The 16,194-nt window shown below is 44.7% G+C and overlaps 1 long non-coding RNA gene across 2 annotated transcripts in view; it reads left to right on the top strand.

The window, feature by feature from the left end:
* The first annotated feature begins 5,350 nt into the window (after positions 1 to 5,350).
* LOC144581552 (uncharacterized) overlaps positions 5,351 to 16,194 on the top strand; it is a 65,447-nt gene continuing 54,603 nt past the window's right edge. For both annotated transcript variants that reach the window (XR_013532511.1, XR_013532510.1), the window contains exons 1-2: positions 5,351 to 5,612; positions 9,583 to 9,709. This is a non-coding gene — a long non-coding RNA (uncharacterized LOC144581552). The remainder of the gene's footprint in view (positions 5,613 to 9,582; positions 9,710 to 16,194) is intronic.

The following is a 16,194-nucleotide window of genomic DNA, read 5'->3' as shown; positions in this document are numbered from 1 at the left end:
TCAAGGCAACTGTAATGCACATGTTAGTAAGCAGGAAACAGTGAAACATAGAATCAGAGAAATAACATTTAGCAGCAAAAATGACACTTCTAACAGCTCACTTTACAGCTGAAGGGCACTGTGATGAAAACAGGAAATGGCCATAATGAGTAACAGAAGAAATGGCCATTTTGAGTAACAGAAGAAAGTCTTCCAAAAAGCAATGGGTTCTTAAGATATATTGTTATTTCCTGAGGTACTCTTTAAGTCTCTCCTAAGTGATTCAGATGAAGGGCCCTGGTAGAGAATCTGGGAGGGGACAGTGTCCCAGTGAGAACTCTGGGGAGGGGCCCACGCTCTGTATTCTGTGCGCAGAACACCTTCATGGCAGTCGTGAGTGCACTGACCCCTAATGGTATTGAAAATGTAGAGAAAGGAGGCAAGTTCAATGAGGTATGTATTATTTCTGAAGTTGCTATTTTTTATAATAACAACAAATTGGCACTAACTTAAATATTTATCCACTAGGGAATGGATGAATTAAAGGCGGTATAAGCAACAAGTGAATACTCGTCCTCAATTTGCTGAAACAAGAATTAAAACCACAGGGGTGATCACCCAAACTGGAACTGTTTCCACTTGTTTCAGCCAAAGCTTACAAAGCATGCTTTTTCTAGGACATAGAAAAAGTGTAACAATCAAGACACGTACATAAAGAAAATATTTAGCCAAGAAAAATATATAACAAAGAAGTAGGGAGGCCTTTCTCTGCCACCAAGTCTAAAAATTGGGTTCCATCCTAGCACCCATTTCTTCTCATTTGTAATCATTATTAGTAAATGCATTTTATCAGTAAATTTGTATCAGTAGATTTCTTTTTTTTTTTTTGGAGAGAAGGAAAGAAAGAGAAAAAAGGAGTGAAGGAGGGGAAAAAGGGAGAGAGAACGGGAATGTTGCTTTATTCTGAAAATGGGTATTGAAAACCTCTTTTCTGCCAATAATTGTGCTTAATAATGACCAATCAATATTTCATTTAAACCTATGAGTAGAGGTGATGTGGTACTGACCAGAATGTATATTTTGTGTATTTAAAGTGGAGAGCTCTATAAATGTTTATTAAGTTTACTTGTTCCGGATCTGAGTTCAAGTCCTGGATATCCTTATTAATTTTCTGTCCTGTTGATCTATCTAATATTGATGTTGAAATCTCCCACTATTATTGTGTGGGAGTCTAGGGAGTCTAAGTCTCTTTATAGGTCTTATGTATCTGGGTGTTAGTATCATTAGCTCTTATTGTTGCATTGATCCTTCTATCACTATATCTTTGTTGCTTTAAGATCTATTTTATCAGATGTGAGAATTGCAACTCCTGCTTTTAATTTATTTACTTTTGCTCTCCATTTGGTTGGTAAATGTTTCTCCATCCCTTTGTTTTGAGTCTTTGTGTATCCTTGCATGTGAAATGGGTCTGAATGTAGCATACTGTTGGGTTTTGGCTGTATCTTTTGATTGAGGGATTTAGTCAATTTAAATTTAGGATTACTGTCATTTGATGTTAACTGGCTGTTTTGTCCATTCATTGATGAAAATTCTTCTTTATGTTGATGCTCTTTACTTCTTGGTATGTTTTTAGAAAGGCTAATACTGGTTGTTCCTTTCTATGTATAATGCTTCTTTCAGAAGCTCTTGTAAAGCAGGCCTGGTGGTAATAAAACCTCTGAGTACTTGCTTGTTCATAAAAGATTTTATTTTTCCTTCAGTTGTGAAGCTTAGTTTGGCTGGAAATGAAATTCTGGGCTGAAAGTACTGTTCCTTAAGGTTGTTGAATATTGGCCCCCACTCTCTTCTGGCTTGTAGGGTTTCTGCTGAGAGATCTGCTGAGTGATCTGCTGTAAAGTCTGATAGGCTTCCCTTTGTGTGTAACCTGACCTTTCTTTCTGGCTGCCCTTAGTATTTTCTCCTTCGTTTTAACTTTGGTGAATCCAATGATTATGTGCCTTGGGGTTGCTCTTCTTGAGGAATATATTTGTGGTGTTCTCTGTATTACCTGGGGTTGAATCTTGTCCTGCTTTGCTAGTTTAGAAAAATTTTCCTGAATAATATCCTGAAGAGTATATTCCAGCTTGGATTCATTCTCTTCATCGTATTCAAGTACACCTATCAAACGTAAATTAGGTCTTTTCATATAGTTCTATATTTCTTGGAGACTTTGCTCATTCCTTTTTATCCTTTTTTCTCTATTCTTGTCTTCTTGTTTTATTTCATCTCGTTTTATTTCATTAAGAGGTCTTCGACATCTGATATCCTTTCTTCTGCTTGATCAATTTGGCTATTAAAACTTATGCATATTTTGCTAAGTTCTCGTGTTGTGTTTTTCAACTCTGGTAATTCATTTATATTCCTCTCTATATTGTCTATTCTTGTTAGCATTTCGTCAAATCTTTTTTCAAAGTTCTTAGTTTCTTTACATTGGGTTAGAATAAGTTCTTTTAACTCCCAGAAGTTTCTTATCATCCACCTTCTGAAGCCTACTTCTGTTAATGGGACACAGTCCTTCTCCATCAGGCCTTGCTCCATTGCTGATGAGGAACTGTAATCCCCTGTAGAGGGAGAGGTGTTCTGATTTTGGGTATTCTCAGCCTTTTTAGGCTGGTTTCTTCCCTTCATTATAAATTTATCCATCTGTTGACTTTACAATTACCACCTTTTTAATTAGGTTTCTGAGTGGATGTCCGATTTATTGAGTCTCAGAGCCAGAATCTGAGCAACTCACTGTGCCGGCCAAAACAGCAGCATTAAGACTGATGGTGCTTTTCTGCCTGGGAATCTCTGGTCTGGCTTCCTTCTTGAGTCTGTAATAGGTGACTCTGCCTTCCCAGAGCACCAAACATCGGTCAGAAGGGGAACCAGTCTCGTTTACTCTGCACCAAGAGCTGCCGTGCCAAGGCGCCGGCAAAACCGCTGTGCCGGCCACAAGAGTCGTGCTGGTGAACCATGGGGCTCCTCTACTGGGAATCTTCTGGTCCGTGAGTGACAAAAATTCGTCTGAAAGTGTGGCATCCTCTCGTTCTCTGCGCTTTCACTGGGAGCTACAATCCTGAGCTGTTAGTGATCAGCCATCTTGGATCTCTCTCCGATTTTTTATGACTATTCATTTAATTGTCTTCATGGGTCTGCAGTAAAGTCACTGAATAGCCATTGTATTCATGGGACACTTCTAACAACTCATTTTGTAAACTCTGAGAAATTAGGGACCATTGTATCCCAAGGATAACATGGCATCTGGCAAACAGCAGACCCCCCCCCATAAATACTTTCGATAAATGAATCATTGACGATAGTTTCAAGTACCATTCACATTTTGATATCTTACAAATATTCAGCTCCAATTCATCCTTCTGGTCCAGCTGACAAGCTGACATCAGCCACTCCTGGTCCAGCAGGCTAGCTGGCATCAGCCACTCCTGATCAGGGCAATTGGATCTTAAAAGTCTGGGAGTCTACCAAATCTTTCATCTCTCTACCTCACAGGGCTGCTATAAGTATTACCTATTACAATGCCACTAAGCCACATAAAACACTGCATAGTACACAGCAGGCACTCAATAGATGTTAGCAAATTGTGTGTAGTATAAAACTGTTTATAGAACAATATAATTGTTACCATAGCTAGAGAAAAAATACTGCAATCATATTGTATTATTCCATTTTCACCCTGCTGATAAAGACATACATGATACTGGGAAGAAAAAGAGGTTTAACTGGACTTTCAGTTTCGTGTGGGTGGAGAGGCCTCAGAATCATGGCAGGAGACAAAAGGCACTTCTTACATGGTGGTGGCAAAAGAAAAAATGAGGGAGAAGCAAAAGTGGAAACACCGATAAACCCATGAGATCTCATGAGACTTTATCACGAAAATAGTACAGGAAAGACTGGCTCCCATGATTCAATTACCTCCCACCTGGTTCCTACCACAACACATGGGAATTCTGGGAGATATAATTCAAGTTGAGGTTTGGGTGGGGACACAGCTGAACCATATAACATATTTAAACCTTTGAGCACTGGACTTAGCTAATCTTGTTTCCATCATTAGATATGTTTAAAGAATTTAGTGCTTATTTGTAAGGCAGGAATGGAGGGAAGAGAGCAGGAGCAATTTTTGAAAATACCACTGTTTGACTTAACTTGATACAATCATGTGAGAGTAGTTAAAAGGATTTTAGCAGGTTCCCTCAGGTCCTGCTGAGGGCAATTACTTTGTGTCCTTGATAAAGCAGTCTCAAGGCCATTATAGAGCACCTACTGTGGGAGTGAAAGGCTGATGAGGAAAGCTGTAGATGGAAATCTGCTGGTGGGGGAGATCAGTGAGACGCAGAGAGAAATTATCAAGTGAGGAAGTTAAGGCCGAATCAAGATGATGGGATGCTGCTGGGTGAAAGGGAGAGAGGAAGAGGCTTGGTCATGCAGCAGTGAGCCTGGAAGAAGTATTTGCTGCCCTGTACATGGAAGGACACATCAGAACACTGACATGCGCCTGTGTGTATATGCACGAGCAGACACACACACACCGTTTGGTTTCTTGAACAGAAAGAAGCAAGCATCTTCAAAAGGCAACCCACTTTCTCACTGGGTTCATTTGGACTCTGAGCTGCAAACCTGACTTTACAGAGAACTCATTCACTACATTTTCCTGGACAGTCGTCCTTCAGCACCCTGCAGTGGCCAGCCACTCTCCTTCTCCTGGGTGGTGAGCATCTTGGAAGGGCTGCAGACTGTCTTGGCAGTGTGTCCCCAGCATGCAGCCCTGAAAAACCCGGATCTTCCTTCTGTGGTTTGTGGGCTCCCCGGAGGTGGAATGAAGGTGATTATAATGTGTCAGATTCTCATTTGGGGTGGGAAGTGTTATCTGACAAAGATGAAAGCCTGGGCCGGGCGCGGTGGCTCACGCCTGTAATCCCAGCACTTTGGGAGGCCGAGACGGGTGGATCACAAGGTCAAGAGATTGAGACCATCCAGGTCAACATGGTGAAACCCCGTCTCTACTAAAAATACAAAAAATTAGCTGGGCATGGTGGCGCGTGCCTGTAATCCCAGCTACTCGAGGGGCTGAGGCAGGAGAATTGCCTGAGCCCAGGAGGCGGAGCTTGCGGTGAGCTGAGATTGCGCCATTGCACTCCAGCCTGGGTAACAAGAGCGAAACTCCGTCTCAAAAAAAAAAAAAAAAAAAAAAAAAAAAAAGATGAAAGCCTTTGGCTGGGGAGGGGTGTGTGAGATGTGGTGTGGTGAAGATTCCCAGGTCAGACTGTGCTGTCAGTGGCAGTTGGAATCCGTTGAGAGGGCAGTTGGAATCATGGGAAGGCAGTTGGCCAATCCTGGGCCTAAGAGTCTGGCCATAGGAGACCCAATCAGCCTGTTACTTTTGCCTCTAGGTAGAAAGAAAGTAATCTAAGGATTTATGCAAGTCTGCATTCCTAGGCGAGTTAGTGTAACTGATCCCAAACTGGGGAGGAAGGCTGTGGAAGAGGCCATGGAGGCCCACTCACCAGCCCTGGGCTTTTGGCCAGAGACACACTCCCGCTCCTGCCTGTGACCCAGCAGTTGATGGTTAACTGGTATGGCAACATTACATGGTGAGGAGAGTGCTTGCTTGTTCCTACGATAGTAGCAAAAACATTTATTCAGTTCTTACTGTTACCAGGTGTTCTTAGACTTGGTGTTTTTCAGGGCTGCATGCTGGGGACACAGTGCCAAGACAGCCTGTTACCAGGTATTCTGTTAAGCCTGTTTAAACACCCTGAGGTTACTGAGAAGTTTTACGATACTAAAATGTAACTGAGTCCTCACCCTCCCTGGGCTCAGGTGATCCTCTGACCTCAGCCTCCAGGGTTTCACCATGTTACTCAGGCTGGTCTCAAACTCCTGAGGCTCAAACACGCCTCCAGTCTTGGCTTCCCAAAGTGCTGGGATTACAGGAGTGAGCCATGGCACCCTGCTGAGTGACTATTTAATGTTTACATTTTTGTCATTCAAGGAAGCAAAAATAAAGTGTTTTGGGAATTTAGAAATGCCACTGAATTGTTAAAATGACATTTTTGAATTGAAGTATTTTACAGAAACTACTTTTATAACAATGTCATATTGTATTTTTTAATGAATGTTTTGTTCACTAGGTATAAACTAATTTTCTTATACTTAAGTGGTAATAGTAACTGACATTTTTTGAATTTTTTAAAGCAATTTTCATATATGAGGTGTAAAGGTTATTATCTCCATTTTCCAAATGAGGACATTGAGGCATAGATGTTAAGTGACTTATTTCAGTAATTTTTTTAATTTCAGTAAATGGTAGAGCTAAGAGAACCTTGGTAGTTGTCTTTGGTGATTTGAATTTTAGGTTTTAAATTAAATGCTGCCTTCAACATCAGAATAATAATGCCACCTTTCTTCAACGGCTTAACTTGTTCTCATTAAAGGATTAAGTATTAGGGAAGGAAATTAGAGATTTAGAGATAATAGGTGACATACATGAAACTTTCAAGAAAGCAGATGTGCCATGTTTAAATCTTTCTCTGCTATAAAGATAAGCAACACAGTTCTTCTGTGCTTCACTGCTCTGTGCAGTAAGTTCATGTTAGTAGGGTTCCTGCTGAAATGCTTATATTTCTACTCAAAGCATTTCTTAGTCACTCGGGACAATTTGACTCCTAAATGTTAAGAAAGAATTAGCAGCTGTTATAGTGGATGGACAAAATGTTTGACAGCAGCATGGCAAGTTGAGGGGCTGAGTAATGAATGATATGAAGTGGAACCGCTATAGTGTGAGCAAGTGAATAGAAACTTTTGAAGTATTTCCAGCACAGCTTCAAAATAAATACAGGCAGGTCAGCTGGTACTAAACACTTATGAATGGGGATTTCTTTTTAAAAGCAAAATCAGTTTGCCTAGAGGTAAAGTGTAATGCTTCCAAAGGGTGTCACAATGTGTTAAAATGGCTAAGGCCACAAATTTGAGAACTTCAAGAACAAAATGTGAGGAGAGCTGTCTTAGGAACTGTGGCGTCTCTCACTCAGATAACATTATCCATAGCTGTGATACTGACTTTCAAGCATGAGGATGCCTCAGTGGCGTGCAATTTCTTGTTCCAGTTTATTGGCAGGACTTGAATTCCTAGGTTTTCCAACAGAATTTCATGGCGTGTGCTTCTTCAATGCAGCATATCACCACGGCACATGTATACGTATGTAACAAACCTGCACATTCTGCCCATGTATCCCAGAAGTATAATTAAAAAACAAAAAGAAGGAAGACAACATTTAGAACTCGGTAATGTTATCTGCAGCAGTCTTTCTTACATAGCTCTTTTATATTTGCCCTGAAAAAAAAAATGCTGAGCTAATGACAAAAGACAATCCTTACCAGGATTAAATGAGAATTTTTGTTGCCTTGCATCCATGCCAACAATAGATACTGTCAGTTTTTTTTAATTTTAGCCATTCTAATAGCTGTGTAGTAGAATCTCATTTTTCTTTTAACTTTAGTTCCAGATTAACAAATGATCATCTTTTTAAATATTTATTGCCATATCTATATCTTCTTTACTGAAGTGACTGTTCAAATCTTTGGGCTCATTTTTCAATTGGGTTGATTATTTTCTTGTTGTTGAGTTTAAAGAGTTTGTTTGTTTTGGATGCATGTCTTTGATATGTAATTTGGCAAATATGACTTGTATGGTAATGCGCTAAGATTAAATGAGATGACTAGGAGAAATGAGTCAGCTATTACTGTATTTTTCAGCCTCAGTTTCTGAGAAAATGGAGAATAATACTAACACAAAAAGGAAAACCAAGAATTAAAATCTCTTTGGGAAGAAGTATGAAGGAGATAACTCATGTAGTTTTGACTTAAGGTGGCGCTTGAGGTGATGGGAAAACAGCTAGACTGGAGATTAAAAATATATTAAGATACTTGATTTAGATTTTCATGTCATTATCGATTGTTGAAGAGAAAGTAGAATTCAAAAGCAATTAGAAAGTTAGGACAAGAATTCTATAGCCGTGTATCATGGAAATGGTAAAAGAAAATATTAAGAAGTCAAGTATTGAATATGGAGGGCATAAAGAGTATGAAATTGGCTTTATCTGTTTTCTCAGAGGTCAAGTATGCTATCAGTTTACTATAGTATCCTGCACCTTTTGTTTCTAGGGACTATGATTTGCTGTCTCAGGAGAACACTTACTTTAATGAGTCAATTATCTTTAGCATTTTCTAGAATTTTTTACACTGAATTTTACACCACTGGGGCTCTTCTGCAGGGTGAATATAGCCAGGGGTCTCATTTTCATTTATCTTCTACAACTCTGTGTGTGTGTGTGTGTGTGTGTGTGTGTGTAAATTGACTATTAAAGTACAAATTTCCCTGAAAGAACTCATTTTCCTTTTCGGTTATAGCATTCTGTTGCAGAATTCTAACAGTTGTGACTTCAGTTCCCAGCAGAATCAATTAACACATATGAATTCTCTGCTTTGTCTGTTTGGGAAAACATACAGCTTTCTTTCTGGAGTCATAAAGATATGCTTCCTTCTTTTATTTCTCAGATTGCAATTTTTCATTGCCTTTTTTTTAACCTAACAATCTCTAAAAAGGGTAATTTATTCAAATAATTCATAGAAAAGATACAGTAGTAAAAATAATTACCATCACTGAAGGATAACTATTCAAAGCCTGTTTGTGTTTGGATTAGTGAAATGGCATACCAACACAAAGCACCAAATTGAAAACATATACTTTATATGTGAGATATGAAAACACGTGGAAGTACTTTGTATGAAAACTTTATGTATATTCAGTACTTATCGTTAGACTATGAAAACCATTTCAGTGAAGCTGACTACGTACACAGAATATTAATGAATAAATGTCAAGATTATTCTGAACTGAACATTAGTTATGCCACTGGGTTTAATGCCTTTGAGAAAAAGTAGGGATTTGTGTTGTAAGGCAATAAAAGATAAGAATTTATTTATTAATCATTATTTTAGCACCTGTAATGTTCTAGTGCTACATTTTCCTGTTTGCTACTCTTGCTAGAGTTTCACCTGCTTTGACCAGTAAATCTATGGTAACTATATACCGAAAAATTAAGTACTCTTTAGGCCTTAATGTACAGCATTTGATCATGGCATTGATTTGTATGTAACTCTGAAGTTTATTGTTAGAAAACAGCTATGTAACATGATGTAATATCTGGAGCTTAAAGTTGCTAAACTTTTTTATTGTGGTCACACACACACACACACACACACACACATGAAAAATGGTGTTTTAACCATTTTAAAGGCTGTTTTAAGCATACAGTTCAATAGCATTACATATATTCATAATGTTGGGCAATATTCATCTGTCTTTTCCAAAACTTTGCTGTGATTCCCAATAGAAACTCTACCCATTAAGCAGTAACCTCCCCTTCCCACTCTTTCCAACCCTCTCTCCATTAGATTAGAGGTTGCTGGGTCTTAGCATAACGTGTTGTTATACTATAACTTTGATTATACATGAAGATGTTGTATAGCTGAATTTTATTCCTTTCAATTCTTTTATAGGCTTTACCAATGAAGAAGTGAAGGCATATCTTTCTCTTCACCCCAAGGTATTAGACAAATTTGCATTTCAAAATGTTAGTGAAGAGAGTAGAGAAATGGCTGAAGAGGAAGAAAAAACAATCAGAAGGTAAGATCTCATTTTAAACAAACTTTTTCTATCTTGCAGCAAAAGACCAAGCATTTAATGTATTCTAGAGAGCGAAATATAAAGTAGACAAAAATTAACATTTTAATTCTATCAGACTTATTCCATTTCAAAAGATAAAGTAAGTTAAAGAAGAAATAAATACAAAAGAAAGATCCTTGGCTAATTAAAAACAAAAACAGCAAATCTTGAGAATTCAGTTGATTTAGATACAGCCACATTGAAAAAATGCAAAAGTCAATATTGTACTTGATTTTATTTAAGGATTATTTTTAGAGATTAGAAAAACATTATAAAATAATATAAAAATGTTATTACATTTCTAAGATAAACATTACATTTTACAAAAAGAAGTATTTTACAAAAATAAATTCTTTACAAAAAGAAGCCAATATAAAAACAATTTTTATCTTGGGAAAGCACTGTGGACTTGGGATTTGACTTTCATTCATTCTTAGACTCCAGAAGATTTGTCATCAGTAAGCTTTCAGTAAAAGCTTTTTGATCTAAATGCTCTTGAAATGAGAAAATGAGTGGAGAACCACAGTTTTAACTTTTGAGGTCCTGGCATTTGAAGCACATCGTGGTTTAAATTTTCTGCAAAGTAGCTTTCTACAGTAGCAGTCCATTTGCGTGTTGTTCTGTTAGTCTCTGAAACACGTTTCTTTAATGAGGAGACTGCTTCAGAAGCACTTATATTCAGAATAAAGAACTAGAGGCCAAAGGGGATATAAAACCAAATAAATTATTTCTCAAATTGAATGTATATTAATGTATTTGATTTTATTTCAATATTGTAGTATAATTTTTATTTTATTTCAAATGGATTTATATTTGGCTAAACGACTTATTTCTGTGACTATTGTTTTTATTGTGGCAATTAATTTTATTGTGGCAATTTTATATGATTTTAACTGTAACTTTTTAAAAAAAATTGTACTTTAAGTTCTGGGATACACGTGCAGAATGTGCAGGTTTGTTGTATAACTTTTATATTAAAAACACAAAAAAACTATTTTGGGGGAAATTTTATTCATGTCCAAAGATGTTATCTTAAAGTTCTAAAATGTCTAACAATAGTGAATAAAAATGTAGCATTATTATTAAAATCTTACAATATTAGAAGTATAGGTAATCTTCCTCACTAGTTTTTAAAGTTTCAGAAATTTTATTTTTTATAAAGTGTTAAAGTTTTTTAAATGAGGGCTTTTGCGCTGAAATGTGAAATAATTTTTTAAGTAAGTGAATATGAATTTGTTTGTATCTGTATGCCTATAAGTGTGGATGGAGAGGTGGGGAAGAGAGAAATAATAAATCGGAAACAAGCATTTTCTTTTCAATCTTGGCATTTAATATCAAGACTAACCTTAAAAATAGCTTGACATAGCATAATTTAGTTTTTATAAACCTCAAACATTTGAAAAGAGTTACACTGTTTGACACTTTCAAAAATGTGGCTGAGCATTGCTTAAGCACTTCAGAAATAAAGATGCAAACTTCAGTTTGCTATATAATGAGGGATAACATAGTGTATGAACATACAATTTTGTGGGATATGAAATTGAATACAGGTCTTAGAAAATAAAAAATTTTACCTATTGTTGTAGTGCTACCAGGAATGCTAACTCTTGAATTTTTAAAAGCATGTCAATGTGTCATTTCCTATCTCCCAAATCTTCGTTTTCTATATTAATCAACTAATACTTTATTGAACACATGTACAGAAGATTTAAACAATTATTAAGACTAGCAATGTGGAACTGAAATCCTGCTCAATTATTCTTCTTTCCACTTTATTTATTTTTTTCTTATAAGGAGGTACTTTTTATTTGACCTTGCAGAGGTCTAGGGACTGTGGAAAGAAGCTGAGTGATATGTGACTTGGAGCTTACCATCTAGTTGTGGGAATAGACGTAGAAACACAGAGCAGAGTGCACCAGTTGTAAGCAGGAATACAAGCAGTGGAAGTATATAAAAATGAACTTTCAATGCTACTGTGCAGCCTAGGAAGACCCCCTTCAGCCCATCTTCTGAAGGTGTTTATGGAAAGAATGTATCTCATCATATACCACTTCACATTCAGTGAAATTCTGTAGCATGGCCCTTAACTATGTAGAGACTGGACTTCCTTTCTTCCTCCTTTCCTTCCTTCGTTCCTTTCTTCCTGTTACTTTAAAAAATATCCTATTCTCTGGGCACGGTGGCTCATGACTATAATCCTAGCACTTTGGGAGGTCAGGAATGTGAGACTGGCCCCCGTGGGAAGCTGCAGCCCTTGTCCCAAGCCAGCCGGGACCCCTAAGGAAAAGGCCACAGTGCCAGGGAGCCAGGCAGCCCAGCAGCCAGGGGGGCCCAAGCCCCACTGGGCACCAACAGCCCCCAGACCCAGCCCTGACACCACATCCAGAGAATGTGGGCCCAGCCGAGGAGCAGCCCCAGCATCTAATCTGGATCCACCATCTCACCTGAGACCATAACCCAGCAAGGGTAAGGCCAGAGGGCCCTCCCAACAGAGGACAAGCCATGTCCTCTGGCCACCCCCAGGCCCAACCTCTTGCTGCAGCCTCAGGAGAGGGTCTGAGTCTGCACCCCAAGCCCTCCCCATAGCCTCGGGCTGGCCTCCCTGCTTACCCCTCTGTCTAGAAGGGCTTGGGGCCAGGCCAGCAAGGAGGCATAAGGACACAGCCCCAGGAGAAACAGATGGAAACTCCACCTGCTAGACAGGCAGAGGTGCAGGGCCAGGCCAAGGGAGCCTCCTCCCCACAGGGGGTCCAGCCTGGTGGCCAGAGGCCCCCAGGAGGGCAGCTGGCACTGGCCAGGGTTGGGTTGCAGCTCAGGGAGGGGGCAGAGAGGGCTCCCATGGGCCCATATGACCCTCCCCCAGGCCATCCTCTCCTCTTCGGATTCCTGGGCTGTAACTGGAGCTGCATTCTTGCTCGGGAGCCTCCATGCTTTCAAGAGGGGGAAGGGAAAAAAAAGGCCTTAGATCCCATCCCCTTCTCCCTGCTCCAGAGCTGTGGAGGGTCACCCCAGTCCTGCATCAGCCCCACCTGGCCTCTAATGCCCTGGGCTGCCCCTGCCTTCGCTGGGCCAGGAGCCATAGCCCCAGACCCCAACCAGCAGGAGAGGCCTTTCTCTACAGACAAGCCAGCCTGAAGCCCTTTATGCCCTCTTCCCCTCCCCAGCCCAACCTCAGGAGCTGACTAGATGGGGGGAGCCTGAACTGCCCTTACCCAGGATGCCTCCCCAGCCCCTGGTTCAGGAAGGTGCTCATTCTCCATCAAGCAGAGTCCTAGCTGCCCTCTGCAATGCCAGCTGTCCCTAAAGGCAGCACACTTGCCCTCTGGACTTCCCACATGGCAGCTACATGGAGAACTGCCCTCAGGACAGGACTCAGGAATCCTCCCTTGATGGGTCCTTTGGAGCCAAGAAGCAGGGCCCAGGGGGTCTGGCCAGAGAAGCCACCACAGCATGGAAACCTTTGCTGTGTGCCGGGCACAGGCCTGGACTCACTTTCTGCAAGAGAGCTGGAACACACACACACACCTAAAGCAGCAGAGCCCCTTGACCTCCTCCAGGGCGCAAAGCCCAGAGACAGATCGGAGGAGAGGCCAGGAACCAGCCCCACCCCGTCGCCAGGAATCGGATCAGGGACAAAGCCACTGCAGCCCAGACAAGCCCAGGGTGTGTCCCGAGCCCGAGGAGCAGAGTCTCCACTGGGCTGGAGAGCAGGGAAGCACAGCTGGCTGGCAAGGCCCCCGTGACTCACCACGGACCTGTGGCCCTCCCTCCTGCCCTCCCGGGTGAGGCTACGGGCCCAGGGCCGTACCCACAGTCGGAGCCAGGAGAGGGTTGCGGGTAGGGGCCCCAGGGAAAGGAGACACCGAGCTGATCCTGGAAGACGACCCAGAAGAAAGGAACGGAGAGAAAATAAGGGGGAGAAAGAAAAACACAAAGGGAAAGTTTCCCATGAAAATATTTTATTTTCTTTGAGAACGGGATACACCTGCCGGGCTTCCCTCCCAGGGGGCCTCTCCCGCCCTGGCCGGTGCCAGATTCCTGGACCAACGGGGCCCTCTGCCGGCCAGGCCGCCGCGCGCTGGCGCTCAGGCCAGAGGGCTGGGAACAAGTGACCTGCGAGGGCGGCGGCCCAGGGAATGGCCCAGGGCGCCCAGGTCGGGGGCTGGGATCCGAAGGCCAGCCAGGGCTCCCAGGGGCGGCGCCCGGGGCAGAGGTGGGAGGGTGGCGGGGAGGCGGGGGGCGCTGCCTTGCACGGTGCCACCCTGCACCTTGGCGTGCCCGAAGCGCAGCAAGGGTCCCTATAAAGGTCGCTGGGCTGGGCATCCCCGACCCGGGAGGGGAGAAGGGAAGGGAGGGAACGAAAAGCAGAGAAACGCGCTACAGCCCGGCAGATCGCCACTGCAGAGACACGCGAGCACCGGCAGTGACACCGCGGGACGCCCCGGCCGGGCCCTGCGCTCCAGGCCAGGTCCTACAGACGCGCTCCTGCGGGCAGGGGCCCGCGCCACAGAAAAGCAAAGCGCAAGAAAAACAAATTCCTCGAGCTGGGAGGGTTTTTTTTTTCTTTCTCACTTTGGGGCTCAGCGCAAGGAACATCTGGATTTTGTACGTATTTTTTTTTTTTTTATTGTTAAATTAACTTCTCGAGGAGAGAAAGGGGGGTAAGCTGCTAGGTGGGCAATAGGCTGCTGCGAAAGACTCCAGCTCCAGCCGTCTGGCAAGGACAGTGCGGCCCCAAGAAGCCAGGACCTGATCCCAGTCCCTAAACGATAGGCAGTCCCGCTCACCGCGGCGGCGACAACAACCACGACGATTCAGCGGTCACGGAGGACCGCGGCTCCGCGCAAGCCCGACGGGGCCGCCCACCTCTCTACCGTGCCCCGCCGCGGACAGAGCGACGAGCGCGCGGTAAACAGCGCCAGGCAACCCAGCGGCCCGGCCGCGCCGCGGCCCGAGCCACCCCGGGTGCCTCCGGGACTCCGACGCCCCCGGCCCGGCCCTGCAGCCCCCGCCCACCGGTGCGCACAAGCCGCGGAAGGCACCTATCCCAAGTAGGCGGCCGAAGGGCGCAGCGCGGCGAGCAGCAGCGTCAGCCCGAAGGCGGTGGACAGCCAGCGCGCCAGCGGGGACCCATGCAGCATCTTGCCGCGCTGCGGCGGCCGACCATCGAGCTCCCAGCTCCGCGCAGAACGCGCCGCGGCCGCAGCGGTCTTATAGATCCCGGAGCGCTGCCAGCTGGGCCTGGCCCCGCCCCGAGCCCGGGAGGAGATCACGCCGTGGGTAGGCCGAAACCCGAGCCGCGCGCGACCGCCCGCCCGCCTGCCCCTACTGGCCACACCGGGCCCCGGCCGCCTCTCCCAGCACGGGTCTCAGGCGCTCGCCGCCCGCGGGGACGGAGGAAGGAGGGGCGGAGAGCGGTGGGAACCAAGGGCCGGGCGGGCGAGAACTCTGGGCGACCGCCGCGGGACGGCATTGGGGGGCGGGGGGCGGGCACCGGGAAGCGGGCAGAGCGTCGGGGGCGCTGCCGGCGGAGCTTGGGCTGGCCCCGGGGGCGGGACTGAGGGGGAGGGGAGGGCAGGCTTTGGCGACCGGGCTAGCTGCAGGCGGGGCTCCACACTAGGACAGTCGGGAAAGCAGCGGACCCGGGCGTCTGCCCCGAGCTGGGCCCTGCGCGGCTGTTCCTGGGGAAGCCTGGCGAGAAGGAGGCGAGCCCGCCGGTGATGGCTGCGCCCCTTGCTGCCAGGGGGCCTGCTGACCCCCTGAAGGAGCGGGTCCAAGGAAGCGCTCCTCTGGCGGGCACGGTGGTTGCTTTGGGCCTGGGGATGAAGCGACTTAGCCTGTTGGGGCTGAGAGGTGAGTCGCTTCTACCTTTTGGGGTCCTGGTGGTCTCCCCATTCTTAAATTATGGGAGGGTAGCTAGCGGCTAAGACACTGCCACACCAGCCATCGGGTGATGCCCTTCTCCTGTTTCCTGGCCCGGACTGGGGAGAAAGAGGACTCCTGGGATGGAAGGTACACGCCCAGGCAGCTAGAAGGGCAGAGTCGCCGCCCAGAGACTCCCCGCTGCTGAGGCGGATTCAGAGCTGCTTCTGAAGCAGGATGGTGTCAGAGAACCCAGAACTGGCATTAGGATACAGGTGCACACTTTCCAGACAGACCTGGGGGTGGCGTCCAGAAGAAGGCTTTGAAGTTCTTTGGATAGAGCCTCTGCGCCACAAAGCTAAAGACACAAGAACAGGTTCCGGATCCAGGCTGGTGGTGGCATGTCATCCACCTGCCACCTGCAGACCCTGGTCAGTGCAGGGTGGTGCCCCCCACGCAGGCCAGGCTGCCAAGACCAAGAACAATGAGGGCCAGCAAGCCTGTCCAGCCACATGCTGCCAGGGCCTCAGAGACCTGGGCTTCGGGGCCAGCACTGCCCCCAGGAAGGAAGGCCTCTCTAGGCA

Source organism: Callithrix jacchus, chromosome 2 (genome assembly GCF_049354715.1).
Source record: "Callithrix jacchus isolate 240 chromosome 2, calJac240_pri, whole genome shotgun sequence".
Classification (NCBI taxonomy): Eukaryota; Metazoa; Chordata; class Mammalia; order Primates; family Cebidae; genus Callithrix; species Callithrix jacchus.
Note: the sequence above shows the minus strand (reverse complement) of the source record. Positions and strands in the feature narration are given on the sequence as shown.